Source organism: Ambystoma mexicanum, unplaced genomic scaffold (genome assembly GCF_040938575.1).
Source record: "Ambystoma mexicanum isolate Mex_15411 unplaced genomic scaffold, UKY_AmexF1_1 Mex_scaf141, whole genome shotgun sequence".
Lineage (NCBI taxonomy): Eukaryota > Metazoa > Chordata > Amphibia > Caudata > Ambystomatidae > Ambystoma > Ambystoma mexicanum.
Window position 1 is genome coordinate 177156 of NW_027182371.1, and position 15673 is coordinate 192828.

General features: G+C 52.5%; 2 non-coding genes across 2 annotated transcripts; both read left to right on the forward strand.

Moving 5' to 3' along the window:
- The first annotated feature begins 341 nt into the window (after positions 1 to 341).
- LOC138553943 (5S ribosomal RNA) lies at positions 342 to 460 on the forward strand. Its single transcript, XR_011297246.1, has one exon. It is a non-coding gene; the product is annotated as a 5S ribosomal RNA (ribosomal RNA).
- Positions 461 to 11701: 11241 nt separating this feature from the next.
- LOC138553944 (5S ribosomal RNA) lies at positions 11702 to 11820 on the forward strand. Its single transcript, XR_011297247.1, has one exon. It is a non-coding gene; the product is annotated as a 5S ribosomal RNA (ribosomal RNA).
- Positions 11821 to 15673: the final 3853 nt, after the last annotated feature.

The following is a 15673-nucleotide window of genomic DNA, read 5'->3' on the forward strand; positions in this document are numbered from 1 at the left end:
CCCCAGCAGGAAAATTGTGTGTGTGTTTATTTCCATCTTTCTTTCCGAGTTTTTTTTTAAAGTTTTGTAAGGAACGGATGCTTGGGTGAGTGAGTGCAAGTGTGGCTTGGCCTGAATTTACAGACACTTTCTTTGCAAACATGAGTAGGCAAGTGGGTATTTCAAAAGTGGGTGCATGGAGCCGCTCGTTGCTTTTCCAAGCTGGCAGCTGTGGCTCCTGAGCTTGAGGCAAAAAGAAGGGCAGAAGCACACTGCAGAGGACAGCGTTCAGCCTTGCAAGAGGGCAGTGGACGTCGGAGGAGCCGACACAGCACAAGAGGCTCGGAATCGGCGCACTCTTCGCCTACGGCCATACCACCCTGAATGCGCCCGATCTCGTCCGATCTCGGAAGCTAAGCAGGGTCGGGCCTGGTTAGTACTTGGATGGGAGACCGCCTGGGAATACCAGGTGCTGTAGGCATTTTGCTACTCTGTGCCCGATAGGCGGCGTTCGTCTTCCCCGTCTTGAACTACATTTTTCCTCCATTCCGCTTTTAATTTTAACAAACACGGCGCGTGAAAAAGGCACAGGGGCAGACAGCAGCCCTCGCTCCAATGCAGAGCCCCGTCAGAGGCGGACACGTTGTCGCCAAACTAACTTGGAGCAGCAGGAGACTGAAGCCAGGGCAGCAGCTCGCCGCCTCGGGTGGGTGGATGCAGCCAGAAAGGGCCACTCGTGTCCCTGGCAAAGCACCTCCAGCGTCTCCCCGTTTTCTCTCCAGTGGACGCGCAAGGCCCCCTACAGCTAGGGGAGGCAAGTGGATGGGCCTCATCTGCATATGTGGGCTCTAGAGGAAGAGTGCACCCTGGGAGACAAGGGGACACTTGGAGCGGGAAGTGCTCACGGGGGAGAAGTGCCTACAAGAGGCAGGAAGGGAGGGAGGCCACATCATGCCTCTCCATAGCCAGGCCTCTGGATGATGGGGCAGAAGCGGCCGTCACCCTAAGCTTCCTAGAAGTCCCAGCTGGGCCCCATGCTACCTAATATCTCGCCTGATCGAGCCTGGTCGAGCACTGGTCGAGCCTTCAGCCAAGGGACACAGGAGCCAAGGGGTCTGGCCTCGAGCCTTCAACCGAGGGACCCAGGAGCCCAGGGTCTGGCCTCAGTGCTTCCCAAGTCGGCCTTCAGCTGAAGCCTGCCTGGGCTGGGAGCCTCAGCTGCTGTTCCTGGGTGTGCTTCTTTCCTGCATGTGAAGGCCACCAGCGGCGAAGGTTGCCCTCCGCCTTCCAAGGAGTCGAGGGGATAGAAGCAGGAAAATTGTGTGTGTGTTTATTTCTTCTTTTTTAGAGATTCTTTCTATTTTTGTAAGGAACTGACGCCTGGGTGAGTGCTAGTGTGGCTTGAGGTGAATTTACGGGCAGCTTCTTTGCAAACTTTTGCCAAACCAACTTGGAGCAGCACTGGGGTAGAGAGTCAGCCTTCCGCTGATGCCTGCCTAGGCGTGGCTGGGCTGGGGGCCTCAGCTGCTGTTACTGGGCCTGCTTCTTTCCTGGTCTTGTAGGCCGCCAGCCAGAGAAGGTAAGGGCTTCAACCAACATCGCCCTCTGCCTTCCAAAGAGTCGAGGAGACCGCAGCAGGAAAATTGTGTGTGTGTTTATTTCTTCTTTTTTAGAGGTGCTTTCTATTTTTGTAAGGAACCGACGCCTGGGTGAGTGCTAGTGTGGCGTGAGTTAAATTTACAGGCATCTTCTTTGCAAACTTTTGCCAAACCAATTTGGGGCAGCAGTGGGGTAGAGAGTCAGCCTTAAGCTGATGCCTGCCTGGGCTGGGCTGGGCTGGGGGCCTCAGCTGCTGTTACTGGGCCTGCTTCTTTCCTGGACTTGTAGGCCGCCAGCCCGAGAAGGTAAGGCCTCAACCAACATCGCCCTCTGCCTTCCAAAGAGTCGAGGGAATAGAAGCAGGAAAATTGTGTGTGTGTTTATTTCTTCTTTTTTAGAGATTCTTTCTATTTTTGTAAGGAACTGACGACTGGGTGAGTGCTAGTGTGGCTTGAGGTGAATTTACGGGCAGCTTCTTTGCAAACTTTTGCCAAACCAACTTGGAGCAGCACTGGGGTAGAGAGTCAGCCTTCCGCTGATGCCTGCCTAGGCGTGGCTGGGCTGGGGGCCTCAGCTGCTGTTACTGGGCCTGCTTCTTTCCTGGTCTTGTAGGCCGCCAGCCAGAGAAGGTAAGGGCTTCAACCAACATCGCCCTCTGCCTTCCAAAGAGTCGAGGAGACCGCAGCAGGAAAATTGTGTGTGTGTTTATTTCTTCTTTTTTTAGAGGTGCTTTCTATTTTTGTAAGGAACCGACGCCTGGGTGAGTGCTAGTGTGGCGTGAGTTACATTTACAGGCATCTTCTTTGCAAAATTTTGCCAAACCAACTTGGACCAGCACTGGGGTAGAGAGTCAGCCTTCAGCTGATGGCTGCCTGGGCTGGGCTGGGCTGGTCTGGGGGCCTCAGCTGCTGTTACTGGGCATGCTTCTTTCCTGGACTTGTAGGCCACCAGCCGGAGAAGGTAAGGGCCTCAACCAACATCGCCCTCTGCCTTTCAAAGAGTCGAGGAGACCCCAGCAGGAAAATTGTGTGTGTGTTTATTTCTTCTTTTTTAGAGGTGCTTTCTATTTTTGTAAGGAACCGACGCCTGGGTGAGTGCTAGTGTGGCGTGAGTTAAATTTACAGGCATCTTCTTTGCAAACTTTTGCCAAACCAATTTGGGGCAGCAGTGGGGTAGAGAGTCAGCCTTAAGCTGATGCCTGCCTGGGCTGGGCTGGGCTGGGGGCCTCAGCTGCTGTTACTGGGCCTGCTTCTTTCCTGGACTTGTAGGCCGCCAGCCCGAGAAGGTAAGGCCTCAACCAACATCGCCCTCTGCCTTCCAAAGAGTCGAGGGGATAGAAGCAGGAAAATTGTGTGTGTGTTTATTTCTTCTTTTTTAGAGATTCTTTCTATTTTTGTAAGGAACTGACGACTGGGTGAGTGCTAGTGTGGCTTGAGGTGAATTTACGGGCAGCTTCTTTGCAAACTTTTGCCAAACCAACTTGGAGCAGCACTGGGGTAGAGAGTCAGCCTTCCGCTGATGCCTGCCTAGGCGTGGCTGGGCTGGGGGCCTCAGCTGCTGTTACTGGGCCTGCTTCTTTCCTGGTCTTGTAGGCCGCCAGCCAGAGAAGGTAAGGGCTTCAACCAACATCGCCCTCTGCCTTCCAAAGAGTCGAGGAGACCGCAGCAGGAAAATTGTGTGTGTGTTTATTTCTTCTTTTTTAGAGGTGCTTTCTATTTTTGTAAGGAACCGACGCCTGGGTGAGTGCTAGTGTGGCGTGAGTTAAATTTACAGGCATCTTCTTTGCAAACTTTTGCCAAACCAATTTGGGGCAGCAGTGGGGTAGAGAGTCAGCCTTAAGCTGATGCCTGCCTGGGCTGGGCTGGGGGCCTCAGCTGCTGTTACTGGGCCTGCTTCTTTCCTGGACTTGTAGGCCGCCAGCCCGAGAAGGTAAGGCCTCAACCAACATCGCCCTCTGCCTTCCAAAGAGTCGAGGGAATAGAAGCAGGAAAATTGTGTGTGTGTTTATTTCTTCTTTTTTTAGAGGTGCTTTCTATTTTTGTAAGGAACCGACGCCTGGGTGAGTGCTAGTGTGGCGTGAGTTACATTTACAGGCATCTTCTTTGCAAAATTTTGCCAAACCAACTTGGACCAGCACTGGGGTAGAGAGTCAGCCTTCAGCTGATGGCTGCCTGGGCTGGGCTGGGCTGGTCTGGGGGCCTCAGCTGCTGTTACTGGGCATGCTTCTTTCCTGGACTTGTAGGCCACCAGCCGGAGAAGGTAAGGGCCTCAACCAACATCGCCCTCTGCCTTTCAAAGAGTCGAGGAGACCCCAGCAGGAAAATTGTGTGTGTGTTTATTTCTTCTTTTTTAGAGGTGCTTTCTATTTTTGTAAGGAACCGACGCCTGGGTGAGTGCTAGTGTGGCGTGAGTTAAATTTACAGGCATCTTCTTTGCAAACTTTTGCCAAACCAATTTGGGGCAGCAGTGGGGTAGAGAGTCAGCCTTAAGCTGATGCCTGCCTGGGCTGGGCTGGGCTGGGGGCCTCAGCTGCTGTTACTGGGCCTGCTTCTTTCCTGGACTTGTAGGCCGCCAGCCCGAGAAGGTAAGGCCTCAACCAACATCGCCCTCTGCCTTCCAAAGAGTCGAGGGGATAGAAGCAGGAAAATTGTGTGTGTGTTTATTTCTTCTTTTTTAGAGATTCTTTCTATTTTTGTAAGGAACTGACGACTGGGTGAGTGCTAGTGTGGCTTGAGGTGAATTTACGGGCAGCTTCTTTGCAAACTTTTGCCAAACCAACTTGGAGCAGCACTGGGGTAGAGAGTCAGCCTTCCGCTGATGCCTGCCTAGGCGTGGCTGGGCTGGGGGCCTCAGCTGCTGTTACTGGGCCTGCTTCTTTCCTGGTCTTGTAGGCCGCCAGCCAGAGAAGGTAAGGGCTTCAACCAACATCGCCCTCTGCCTTCCAAAGAGTCGAGGAGACCGCAGCAGGAAAATTGTGTGTGTGTTTATTTCTTCTTTTTTAGAGGTGCTTTCTATTTTTGTAAGGAACCGACGCCTGGGTGAGTGCTAGTGTGGCGTGAGTTAAATTTACAGGCATCTTCTTTGCAAACTTTTGCCAAACCAATTTGGGGCAGCAGTGGGGTAGAGAGTCAGCCTTAAGCTGATGCCTGCCTGGGCTGGGCTGGGCTGGGGGCCTCAGCTGCTGTTACTGGGCCTGCTTCTTTCCTGGACTTGTAGGCCGCCAGCCCGAGAAGGTAAGGCCTCAACCAACATCGCCCTCTGCCTTCCAAAGAGTCGAGGGGATAGAAGCAGGAAAATTGTGTGTGTGTTTATTTCTTCTTTTTTAGAGATTCTTTCTATTTTTGTAAGGAACTGACGACTGGGTGAGTGCTAGTGTGGCTTGAGGTGAATTTACGGGCAGCTTCTTTGCAAACTTTTGCCAAACCAACTTGGAGCAGCACTGGGGTAGAGAGTCAGCCTTCCGCTGATGCCTGCCTAGGCGTGGCTGGGCTGGGGGCCTCAGCTGCTGTTACTGGGCCTGCTTCTTTCCTGGTCTTGTAGGCCGCCAGCCAGAGAAGGTAAGGGCTTCAACCAACATCGCCCTCTGCCTTCCAAAGAGTCGAGGAGACCGCAGCAGGAAAATTGTGTGTGTGTTTATTTCTTCTTTTTTAGAGGTGCTTTCTATTTTTGTAAGGAACCGACGCCTGGGTGAGTGCTAGTGTGGCGTGAGTTAAATTTACAGGCATCTTCTTTGCAAACTTTTGCCAAACCAATTTGGGGCAGCAGTGGGGTAGAGAGTCAGCCTTAAGCTGATGCCTGCCTGGGCTGGGCTGGGGGCCTCAGCTGCTGTTACTGGGCCTGCTTCTTTCCTGGACTTGTAGGCCGCCAGCCCGAGAAGGTAAGGCCTCAACCAACATCGCCCTCTGCCTTCCAAAGAGTCGAGGGAATAGAAGCAGGAAAATTGTGTGTGTGTTTATTTCTTCTTTTTTTAGAGGTGCTTTCTATTTTTGTAAGGAACCGACGCCTGGGTGAGTGCTAGTGTGGCGTGAGTTACATTTACAGGCATCTTCTTTGCAAAATTTTGCCAAACCAACTTGGACCAGCACTGGGGTAGAGAGTCAGCCTTCAGCTGATGGCTGCCTGGGCTGGGCTGGGCTGGTCTGGGGGCCTCAGCTGCTGTTACTGGGCATGCTTCTTTCCTGGACTTGTAGGCCACCAGCCGGAGAAGGTAAGGGCCTCAACCAACATCGCCCTCTGCCTTTCAAAGAGTCGAGGAGACCCCAGCAGGAAAATTGTGTGTGTGTTTATTTCTTCTTTTTTAGAGGTGCTTTCTATTTTTGTAAGGAACCGACGCCTGGGTGAGTGCTAGTGTGGCGTGAGTTAAATTTACAGGCATCTTCTTTGCAAACTTTTGCCAAACCAATTTGGGGCAGCAGTGGGGTAGAGAGTCAGCCTTAAGCTGATGCCTGCCTGGGCTGGGCTGGGCTGGGGGCCTCAGCTGCTGTTACTGGGCCTGCTTCTTTCCTGGACTTGTAGGCCGCCAGCCCGAGAAGGTAAGGCCTCAACCAACATCGCCCTCTGCCTTCCAAAGAGTCGAGGGGATAGAAGCAGGAAAATTGTGTGTGTGTTTATTTCTTCTTTTTTAGAGATTCTTTCTATTTTTGTAAGGAACTGACGACTGGGTGAGTGCTAGTGTGGCTTGAGGTGAATTTACGGGCAGCTTCTTTGCAAACTTTTGCCAAACCAACTTGGAGCAGCACTGGGGTAGAGAGTCAGCCTTCCGCTGATGCCTGCCTAGGCGTGGCTGGGCTGGGGGCCTCAGCTGCTGTTACTGGGCCTGCTTCTTTCCTGGTCTTGTAGGCCGCCAGCCAGAGAAGGTAAGGGCTTCAACCAACATCGCCCTCTGCCTTCCAAAGAGTCGAGGAGACCGCAGCAGGAAAATTGTGTGTGTGTTTATTTCTTCTTTTTTAGAGGTGCTTTCTATTTTTGTAAGGAACCGACGCCTGGGTGAGTGCTAGTGTGGCGTGAGTTAAATTTACAGGCATCTTCTTTGCAAACTTTTGCCAAACCAATTTGGGGCAGCAGTGGGGTAGAGAGTCAGCCTTAAGCTGATGCCTGCCTGGGCTGGGCTGGGCTGGGGGCCTCAGCTGCTGTTACTGGGCCTGCTTCTTTCCTGGACTTGTAGGCCGCCAGCCCGAGAAGGTAAGGCCTCAACCAACATCGCCCTCTGCCTTCCAAAGAGTCGAGGGGATAGAAGCAGGAAAATTGTGTGTGTGTTTATTTCTTCTTTTTTAGAGATTCTTTCTATTTTTGTAAGGAACTGACGACTGGGTGAGTGCTAGTGTGGCTTGAGGTGAATTTACGGGCAGCTTCTTTGCAAACTTTTGCCAAACCAACTTGGAGCAGCACTGGGGTAGAGAGTCAGCCTTCCGCTGATGCCTGCCTAGGCGTGGCTGGGCTGGGGGCCTCAGCTGCTGTTACTGGGCCTGCTTCTTTCCTGGTCTTGTAGGCCGCCAGCCAGAGAAGGTAAGGGCTTCAACCAACATCGCCCTCTGCCTTCCAAAGAGTCGAGGAGACCGCAGCAGGAAAATTGTGTGTGTGTTTATTTCTTCTTTTTTAGAGGTGCTTTCTATTTTTGTAAGGAACCGACGCCTGGGTGAGTGCTAGTGTGGCGTGAGTTAAATTTACAGGCATCTTCTTTGCAAACTTTTGCCAAACCAATTTGGGGCAGCAGTGGGGTAGAGAGTCAGCCTTAAGCTGATGCCTGCCTGGGCTGGGCTGGGGGCCTCAGCTGCTGTTACTGGGCCTGCTTCTTTCCTGGACTTGTAGGCCGCCAGCCCGAGAAGGTAAGGCCTCAACCAACATCGCCCTCTGCCTTCCAAAGAGTCGAGGGAATAGAAGCAGGAAAATTGTGTGTGTGTTTATTTCTTCTTTTTTTAGAGGTGCTTTCTATTTTTGTAAGGAACCGACGCCTGGGTGAGTGCTAGTGTGGCGTGAGTTACATTTACAGGCATCTTCTTTGCAAAATTTTGCCAAACCAACTTGGACCAGCACTGGGGTAGAGAGTCAGCCTTCAGCTGATGGCTGCCTGGGCTGGGCTGGGCTGGTCTGGGGGCCTCAGCTGCTGTTACTGGGCATGCTTCTTTCCTGGACTTGTAGGCCACCAGCCGGAGAAGGTAAGGGCCTCAACCAACATCGCCCTCTGCCTTTCAAAGAGTCGAGGAGACCCCAGCAGGAAAATTGTGTGTGTGTTTATTTCTTCTTTTTTAGAGGTGCTTTCTATTTTTGTAAGGAACCGACGCCTGGGTGAGTGCTAGTGTGGCGTGAGTTAAATTTACAGGCATCTTCTTTGCAAACTTTTGCCAAACCAATTTGGGGCAGCAGTGGGGTAGAGAGTCAGCCTTAAGCTGATGCCTGCCTGGGCTGGGCTGGGCTGGGGGCCTCAGCTGCTGTTACTGGGCCTGCTTCTTTCCTGGACTTGTAGGCCGCCAGCCCGAGAAGGTAAGGCCTCAACCAACATCGCCCTCTGCCTTCCAAAGAGTCGAGGGGATAGAAGCAGGAAAATTGTGTGTGTGTTTATTTCTTCTTTTTTAGAGATTCTTTCTATTTTTGTAAGGAACTGACGACTGGGTGAGTGCTAGTGTGGCTTGAGGTGAATTTACGGGCAGCTTCTTTGCAAACTTTTGCCAAACCAACTTGGAGCAGCACTGGGGTAGAGAGTCAGCCTTCCGCTGATGCCTGCCTAGGCGTGGCTGGGCTGGGGGCCTCAGCTGCTGTTACTGGGCCTGCTTCTTTCCTGGTCTTGTAGGCCGCCAGCCAGAGAAGGTAAGGGCTTCAACCAACATCGCCCTCTGCCTTCCAAAGAGTCGAGGAGACCGCAGCAGGAAAATTGTGTGTGTGTTTATTTCTTCTTTTTTAGAGGTGCTTTCTATTTTTGTAAGGAACCGACGCCTGGGTGAGTGCTAGTGTGGCGTGAGTTAAATTTACAGGCATCTTCTTTGCAAACTTTTGCCAAACCAATTTGGGGCAGCAGTGGGGTAGAGAGTCAGCCTTAAGCTGATGCCTGCCTGGGCTGGGCTGGGCTGGGGGCCTCAGCTGCTGTTACTGGGCCTGCTTCTTTCCTGGACTTGTAGGCCGCCAGCCCGAGAAGGTAAGGCCTCAACCAACATCGCCCTCTGCCTTCCAAAGAGTCGAGGGAATAGAAGCAGGAAAATTGTGTGTGTGTTTATTTCTTCTTTTTTAGAGATTCTTTCTATTTTTGTAAGGAACTGACGACTGGGTGAGTGCTAGTGTGGCTTGAGGTGAATTTACGGGCAGCTTCTTTGCAAACTTTTGCCAAACCAACTTGGAGCAGCACTGGGGTAGAGAGTCAGCCTTCCGCTGATGCCTGCCTAGGCGTGGCTGGGCTGGGGGCCTCAGCTGCTGTTACTGGGCCTGCTTCTTTCCTGGTCTTGTAGGCCGCCAGCCAGAGAAGGTAAGGGCTTCAACCAACATCGCCCTCTGCCTTCCAAAGAGTCGAGGAGACCGCAGCAGGAAAATTGTGTGTGTGTTTATTTCTTCTTTTTTTAGAGGTGCTTTCTATTTTTGTAAGGAACCGACGCCTGGGTGAGTGCTAGTGTGGCGTGAGTTACATTTACAGGCATCTTCTTTGCAAAATTTTGCCAAACCAACTTGGACCAGCACTGGGGTAGAGAGTCAGCCTTCAGCTGATGGCTGCCTGGGCTGGGCTGGGCTGGTCTGGGGGCCTCAGCTGCTGTTACTGGGCATGCTTCTTTCCTGGACTTGTAGGCCACCAGCCGGAGAAGGTAAGGGCCTCAACCAACATCGCCCTCTGCCTTTCAAAGAGTCGAGGAGACCCCAGCAGGAAAATTGTGTGTGTGTTTATTTCTTCTTTTTTAGAGGTGCTTTCTATTTTTGTAAGGAACCGACGCCTGGGTGAGTGCTAGTGTGGCGTGAGTTAAATTTACAGGCATCTTCTTTGCAAACTTTTGCCAAACCAATTTGGGGCAGCAGTGGGGTAGAGAGTCAGCCTTAAGCTGATGCCTGCCTGGGCTGGGCTGGGCTGGGGGCCTCAGCTGCTGTTACTGGGCCTGCTTCTTTCCTGGACTTGTAGGCCGCCAGCCCGAGAAGGTAAGGCCTCAACCAACATCGCCCTCTGCCTTCCAAAGAGTCGAGGGGATAGAAGCAGGAAAATTGTGTGTGTGTTTATTTCTTCTTTTTTAGAGATTCTTTCTATTTTTGTAAGGAACTGACGACTGGGTGAGTGCTAGTGTGGCTTGAGGTGAATTTACGGGCAGCTTCTTTGCAAACTTTTGCCAAACCAACTTGGAGCAGCACTGGGGTAGAGAGTCAGCCTTCCGCTGATGCCTGCCTAGGCGTGGCTGGGCTGGGGGCCTCAGCTGCTGTTACTGGGCCTGCTTCTTTCCTGGTCTTGTAGGCCGCCAGCCAGAGAAGGTAAGGGCTTCAACCAACATCGCCCTCTGCCTTCCAAAGAGTCGAGGAGACCGCAGCAGGAAAATTGTGTGTGTGTTTATTTCTTCTTTTTTAGAGGTGCTTTCTATTTTTGTAAGGAACCGACGCCTGGGTGAGTGCTAGTGTGGCGTGAGTTAAATTTACAGGCATCTTCTTTGCAAACTTTTGCCAAACCAATTTGGGGCAGCAGTGGGGTAGAGAGTCAGCCTTAAGCTGATGCCTGCCTGGGCTGGGCTGGGCTGGGGGCCTCAGCTGCTGTTACTGGGCCTGCTTCTTTCCTGGACTTGTAGGCCGCCAGCCCGAGAAGGTAAGGCCTCAACCAACATCGCCCTCTGCCTTCCAAAGAGTCGAGGGAATAGAAGCAGGAAAATTGTGTGTGTGTTTATTTCTTCTTTTTTAGAGATTCTTTCTATTTTTGTAAGGAACTGACGACTGGGTGAGTGCTAGTGTGGCTTGAGGTGAATTTACGGGCAGCTTCTTTGCAAACTTTTGCCAAACCAACTTGGAGCAGCACTGGGGTAGAGAGTCAGCCTTCCGCTGATGCCTGCCTAGGCGTGGCTGGGCTGGGGGCCTCAGCTGCTGTTACTGGCCCTGCTTCTTTCCTGGTCTTGTAGGCCGCCAGCCAGAGAAGGTAAGGGCTTCAACCAACATCGCCCTCTGCCTTCCAAAGAGTCGAGGAGACCGCAGCAGGAAAATTGTGTGTGTGTTTATTTCTTCTTTTTTTAGAGGTGCTTTCTATTTTTGTAAGGAACCGACGCCTGGGTGAGTGCTAGTGTGGCGTGAGTTACATTTACAGGCATCTTCTTTGCAAAATTTTGCCAAACCAACTTGGACCAGCACTGGGGTAGAGAGTCAGCCTTCAGCTGATGGCTGCCTGGGCTGGGCTGGGCTGGTCTGGGGGCCTCAGCTGCTGTTACTGGGCATGCTTCTTTCCTGGACTTGTAGGCCACCAGCCGGAGAAGGTAAGGGCCTCAACCAACATCGCCCTCTGCCTTTCAAAGAGTCGAGGAGACCCCAGCAGGAAAATTGTGTGTGTGTTTATTTCTTCTTTTTTAGAGGTGCTTTCTATTTTTGTAAGGAACCGACGCCTGGGTGAGTGCTAGTGTGGCGTGAGTTAAATTTACAGGCATCTTCTTTGCAAACTTTTGCCAAACCAATTTGGGGCAGCAGTGGGGTAGAGAGTCAGCCTTAAGCTGATGCCTGCCTGGGCTGGGCTGGGGGCCTCAGCTGCTGTTACTGGGCCTGCTTCTTTCCTGGACTTGTAGGCCGCCAGCCCGAGAAGGTAAGGCCTCAACCAACATCGCCCTCTGCCTTCCAAAGAGTCGAGGAGACCCCAGCAGGAAAATTGTGTGTGTGTTTATTTCCATCTTTCTTTCCGAGTTTTTTTTTAAAGTTTTGTAAGGAACGGATGCTTGGGTGAGTGAGTGCAAGTGTGGCTTGGCCTGAATTTACAGACACTTTCTTTGCAAACATGAGTAGGCAAGTGGGTATTTCAAAAGTGGGTGCATGGAGCCGCTCGTTGCTTTTCCAAGCTGGCAGCTGTGGCTCCTGAGCTTGAGGCAAAAAGAAGGGCAGAAGCACACTGCAGAGGACAGCGTTCAGCCTTGCAAGAGGGCAGTGGACGTCGGAGGAGCCGACACAGCACAAGAGGCTCGGAATCGGCGCACTCTTCGCCTACGGCCATACCACCCTGAATGCGCCCGATCTCGTCCGATCTCGGAAGCTAAGCAGGGTCGGGCCTGGTTAGTACTTGGATGGGAGACCGCCTGGGAATACCAGGTGCTGTAGGCATTTTGCTACTCTGTGCCCGATAGGCGGCGTTCGTCTTCCCCGTCTTGAACTACATTTTTCCTCCATTCCGCTTTTAATTTTAACAAACACGGCGCGTGAAAAAGGCACAGGGGCAGACAGCAGCCCTCGCTCCAATGCAGAGCCCCGTCAGAGGCGGACACGTTGTCGCCAAACTAACTTGGAGCAGCAGGAGACTGAAGCCAGGGCAGCAGCTCGCCGCCTCGGGTGGGTGGATGCAGCCAGAAAGGGCCACTCGTGTCCCTGGCAAAGCACCTCCAGCGTCTCCCCGTTTTCTCTCCAGTGGACGCGCAAGGCCCCCTACAGCTAGGGGAGGCAAGTGGATGGGCCTCATCTGCATATGTGGGCTCTAGAGGAAGAGTGCACCCTGGGAGACAAGGGGACACTTGGAGCGGGAAGTGCTCACGGGGGAGAAGTGCCTACAAGAGGCAGGAAGGGAGGGAGGCCACATCATGCCTCTCCATAGCCAGGCCTCTGGATGATGGGGCAGAAGCGGCCGTCACCCTAAGCTTCCTAGAAGTCCCAGCTGGGCCCCATGCTACCTAATATCTCGCCTGATCGAGCCTGGTCGAGCACTGGTCGAGCCTTCAGCCAAGGGACACAGGAGCCAAGGGGTCTGGCCTCGAGCCTTCAACCGAGGGACCCAGGAGCCCAGGGTCTGGCCTCAGTGCTTCCCAAGTCGGCCTTCAGCTGAAGCCTGCCTGGGCTGGGAGCCTCAGCTGCTGTTCCTGGGTGTGCTTCTTTCCTGCATGTGAAGGCCACCAGCGGCGAAGGTTGCCCTCCGCCTTCCAAGGAGTCGAGGGGATAGAAGCAGGAAAATTGTGTGTGTGTTTATTTCTTCTTTTTTAGAGATTCTTTCTATTTTTGTAAGGAACTGACGCCTGGGTGAGTGCTAGTGTGGCTTGAGGTGAATTTACGGGCAGCTTCTTTGCAAACTTTTGCCAAACCAACTTGGAGCAGCACTGGGGTAGAGAGTCAGCCTTCCGCTGATGCCTGCCTAGGCGTGGCTGGGCTGGGGGCCTCAGCTGCTGTTACTGGGCCTGCTTCTTTCCTGGTCTTGTAGGCCGCCAGCCAGAGAAGGTAAGGGCTTCAACCAACATCGCCCTCTGCCTTCCAAAGAGTCGAGGAGACCGCAGCAGGAAAATTGTGTGTGTGTTTATTTCTTCTTTTTTAGAGGTGCTTTCTATTTTTGTAAGGAACCGACGCCTGGGTGAGTGCTAGTGTGGCGTGAGTTAAATTTACAGGCATCTTCTTTGCAAACTTTTGCCAAACCAATTTGGGGCAGCAGTGGGGTAGAGAGTCAGCCTTAAGCTGATGCCTGCCTAGGCGTGGCTGGGCTGGGGGCCTCAGCTGCTGTTACTGGGCCTGCTTCTTTCCTGGTCTTGTAGGCCGCCAGCCAGAGAAGGTAAGGGCTTCAACCAACATCGCCCTCTGCCTTCCAAAGAGTCGAGGAGACCGCAGCAGGAAAATTGTGTGTGTGTTTATTTCTTCTTTTTTTAGAGGTGCTTTCTATTTTTGTAAGGAACCGACGCCTGGGTGAGTGCTAGTGTGGCGTGAGTTACATTTACAGGCATCTTCTTTGCAAAATTTTGCCAAACCAACTTGGACCAGCACTGGGGTAGAGAGTCAGCCTTCAGCTGATGGCTGCCTGGGCTGGGCTGGGCTGGTCTGGGGGCCTCAGCTGCTGTTACTGGGCATGCTTCTTTCCTGGACTTGTAGGCCACCAGCCGGAGAAGGTAAGGGCCTCAACCAACATCGCCCTCTGCCTTTCAAAGAGTCGAGGAGACCCCAGCAGGAAAATTGTGTGTGTGTTTATTTCTTCTTTTTTAGAGGTGCTTTCTATTTTTGTAAGGAACCGACGCCTGGGTGAGTGCTAGTGTGGCGTGAGTTAAATTTACAGGCATCTTCTTTGCAAACTTTTGCCAAACCAATTTGGGGCAGCAGTGGGGTAGAGAGTCAGCCTTAAGCTGATGCCTGCCTGGGCTGGGCTGGGCTGGGGGCCTCAGCTGCTGTTACTGGGCCTGCTTCTTTCCTGGACTTGTAGGCCGCCAGCCCGAGAAGGTAAGGCCTCAACCAACATCGCCCTCTGCCTTCCAAAGAGTCGAGGGGATAGAAGCAGGAAAATTGTGTGTGTGTTTATTTCTTCTTTTTTAGAGATTCTTTCTATTTTTGTAAGGAACTGACGACTGGGTGAGTGCTAGTGTGGCTTGAGGTGAATTTACGGGCAGCTTCTTTGCAAACTTTTGCCAAACCAACTTGGAGCAGCACTGGGGTAGAGAGTCAGCCTTCCGCTGATGCCTGCCTAGGCGTGGCTGGGCTGGGGGCCTCAGCTGCTGTTACTGGGCCTGCTTCTTTCCTGGTCTTGTAGGCCGCCAGCCAGAGAAGGTAAGGGCTTCAACCAACATCGCCCTCTGCCTTCCAAAGAGTCGAGGAGACCGCAGCAGGAAAATTGTGTGTGTGTTTATTTCTTCTTTTTTAGAGGTGCTTTCTATTTTTGTAAGGAACCGACGCCTGGGTGAGTGCTAGTGTGGCGTGAGTTAAATTTACAGGCATCTTCTTTGCAAACTTTTGCCAAACCAATTTGGGGCAGCAGTGGGGTAGAGAGTCAGCCTTAAGCTGATGCCTGCCTGGGCTGGGCTGGGCTGGGGGCCTCAGCTGCTGTTACTGGGCCTGCTTCTTTCCTGGACTTGTAGGCCGCCAGCCCGAGAAGGTAAGGCCTCAACCAACATCGCCCTCTGCCTTCCAAAGAGTCGAGGGAATAGAAGCAGGAAAATTGTGTGTGTGTTTATTTCTTCTTTTTTAGAGATTCTTTCTATTTTTGTAAGGAACTGACGACTGGGTGAGTGCTAGTGTGGCTTGAGGTGAATTTACGGGCAGCTTCTTTGCAAACTTTTGCCAAACCAACTTGGAGCAGCACTGGGGTAGAGAGTCAGCCTTCCGCTGATGCCTGCCTAGGCGTGGCTGGGCTGGGGGCCTCAGCTGCTGTTACTGGGCCTGCTTCTTTCCTGGTCTTGTAGGCCGCCAGCCAGAGAAGGTAAGGGCTTCAACCAACATCGCCCTCTGCCTTCCAAAGAGTCGAGGAGACCGCAGCAGGAAAATTGTGTGTGTGTTTATTTCTTCTTTTTTTAGAGGTGCTTTCTATTTTTGTAAGGAACCGACGCCTGGGTGAGTGCTAGTGTGGCGTGAGTTACATTTACAGGCATCTTCTTTGCAAAATTTTGCCAAACCAACTTGGACCAGCACTGGGGTAGAGAGTCAGCCTTCAGCTGATGGCTGCCTGGGCTGGGCTGGGCTGGTCTGGGGGCCTCAGCTGCTGTTACTGGGCATGCTTCTTTCCTGGACTTGTAGGCCACCAGCCGGAGAAGGTAAGGGCCTCAACCAACATCGCCCTCTGCCTTTCAAAGAGTCGAGGAGACCCCAGCAGGAAAATTGTGTGTGTGTTTATTTCTTCTTTTTTAGAGGTGCTTTCTATTTTTGTAAGGAACCGACGCCTGGGTGAGTGCTAGTGTGGCGTGAGTTAAATTTACAGGCATCTTCTTTGCAAACTTTTGCCAAACCAATTTGGGGCAGCAGTGGGGTAGAGAGTCAGCCTTAAGCTGATGCCTGCCTGGGCTGGGCTGGGGGCCTCAGCTGCTGTTACTGGGCCTGCTTCTTTCCTGGACTTGTAGGCCGCCAGCCCGAGAAGGTAAGGCCTCAACCAACATCGCCCTCTGCCTTCCAAAGAGTCGAGGAGACCCCAGCAGGAAAATTGTGTGTGTGTTTATTTCCATCTTTCTTTCCGAGTTTTTTTTTAAAGTTTTGTAAGGAACGGATGCTTGGGTGAGTGAGTGCAAGT